Source organism: Grammomys surdaster, unplaced genomic scaffold (assembly GCF_004785775.1).
Source record: "Grammomys surdaster isolate TR1022 unplaced genomic scaffold, NIH_TR_1.0 172, whole genome shotgun sequence".
Lineage (NCBI taxonomy): Eukaryota > Metazoa > Chordata > Mammalia > Rodentia > Muridae > Grammomys > Grammomys surdaster.
Window position 1 is genome coordinate 7,385,031 of NW_021604620.1, and position 2,477 is coordinate 7,387,507.

Consider the following 2,477-nt stretch of genomic DNA (forward strand, 5'->3'; position numbering starts at 1 on the left):
ATGGTTACCAACAAAACTAATAAAGATTAGATCTGACTAGTGAAAACCTCTTACTGGCTGAGATATGAATGTCTTCACAAAGCAACTAGTCCAGATTTTTCACTCTCACCGACTGCCTCAGTCACTGGTCTCTCCAAAATATGCATTCAAATCAACTTCAAAATGGCTAGCCAGAATGACCAATCACACAGAGACTGGACAGATAAAACAGAGATTGGACAATATGTAGACTGGACAGACAATACGGACTGGACAACACAGAGACCAGGTGACAAAGGCTCCAACTAGCTCTTTAAAGACTAACCATTTTCCCCCTTGGGCCCCAAACAGGAATTCTTTGTCCTAGTTTAGCAAAAAGCAATTATAAAAAGACTGCCACCGGCCGCTCCTGGTGCTGCTTGTGTGCTCCTTCAGTGCGGACCTGGTGCCTCTTTTGTGAAGCGGCAGCTGAGGAGACTCCGGCGCTCGCCATGGCTGACGAGAAACCCAAGGAAGGAGTCAAGACTGAGAACAACGATCATATTAACTTGAAGGTGGCGGGACAGGATGGTTCTGTGGTGCAGTTTAAGATTAAGAGGCACACACCACTTAGTAAACTCATGAAAGCGTACTGTGAGTGGCAGGGTTTGTCAATGAGGCAGATCAGATTCCGGTTTGATGGGCAGCCAATCAACGAAACAGACACACCTGCACAGTTGGAAATGGAGGATGAAGACACGATTGATGTGTTCCAGCAGCAGACAGGAGGTGTCTACTGAAAAGGGAACCTGCTGCTTTACTCCAGAATTTTGTTATAGACCAAGAATACATTCTCAATTAGAAAACCGCAATTTGGTCCCGCCACACCCTGACTACTGCAGTATAGTTTTCTCTCTTCCTTCATTTCCCTGTCCCCATTTCTTTATTGTACATAAAGTAACTGGTGTATGTGCACAAGCATATTGCTCTTTTTTTTCTTTTCCTTTTTTAAACTAAATGGCCAATGTTCTGTTTTGGTTGACATCGGATGGAGAAGATCTGGGGGAAAGTCTTGGGTCTGTGAAAATCTCCCCCTTCTCCATCAGTGGCACGCTCATTCAGCTCTTATCTTTATATTTCAGTAAGTTATTTTGCTCTCACTGTTTTAACAAAAGAACCCAACCACACAAAATCCTTGCATACCTTGTTCGATTGGAGAATTTTAATGTTTTTCATTTATCATTGTAAAACCAAGGACAATTTTATAACTTTTTTGTACGTAGCTGTTACATGTAGGGCAATCTGTCTTTAAGTAGGGATAAATTACTCTGAACAAAATGATCCTAGATAGTTTCCCCTTCCAGTCAAGTGTCTTGTTGTTTAAATAAACTTCTTGTTTAAAATGAAAAAAAAAAAAAAAAGACTGCCATCTTAGTCCCTTAAATTGGGGTAGATGGTTTTGGTCTTTTGATGTGTTATGGTTGTTATCATCTAGGGTAGTAGGTTGTTATTGTTTATGATCAGGGAGGAAACAAAGTTTAAAGCAGGAATTTCTCTTCTCTATTTTTTTCTCTTATCTTTCTCTCTTATCTAACGATGAGGAAACAGGGAAAAAGGGAATAATTTAACAAATAAATGTTTTTAAATAAAAAGCTTAATCTACTAGTCTTAAATATATTACTTTGGCATGGATTAATGTATATTGATAGAAATTTAAGTTTGTTTTGTTTAATTATTGCATCTTGATAGAAATACAAGGTAATTTTGTTTAATTATTATATATTGTTTGTTTAACTATTGTATATTGTTTATTATATATTGATAGAAAATTAAAGATTGTTTTGCTTGACTAATGTTTGTTATATTGTACATTAAGAAGCTCATTTAAGATGCAATGCAAAATTCTAGTTTTATGGTTCTTATGAATATTTCTATTGTGTGTAGATTGTTAATGTGAGAGAAAAAAATTAAACAGAAAGGGGGATATCAAGGGAGATTTCTGGTTTCTTTGGAAATTCAGTTATATTACATGATTTTTTTTCTGGAAGCTGTCTTGTGAAAGGATCTTTTGCTGAAGCAGACACATGAGAAGAAGTTTTGCTGGAGCAGACACTTGAGAGGGTACACGATGTTTAGAAGGAATATAAATATAACCTCACAGACAGGGAGGATGCTCTCGCATTGCTACACCTCACAATGCTTCTCTGGTCTTCACTTTGAGGAGAAAAATGCAACAAAGAACTTCTCATGGTATTCCTGCTGAGTCTTGCTGCTTCCACTGACTCATGCTGATTCAGCAGAGCCTTGTGGATTCTGCTGCATCAAGCTGCTGCTACTGATTTGTGTTTGGTGTTTGCTATTAGACTGAACTTCTGAGAACCTGACAATGAAGACTGGAATTGTCCCCAAAGAAATACTTCTAAACAGGTGCACACCCCCTTGTCCTGTTAGTCATCATTTTCCTATACCTTTGGTCTGTGAGCTAGAAGGAAGGTTGTAGTGTTTAAGAACCCTAGATA

General features: G+C 38.2%; 1 pseudogene; it reads left to right on the plus strand.

Annotated features, from left to right (window-relative positions):
- Positions 1-387: 387 nt before the first annotated feature.
- LOC114621166 lies at positions 388-844 on the plus strand (annotated as a pseudogene).
- Positions 845-2,477: the final 1,633 nt, after the last annotated feature.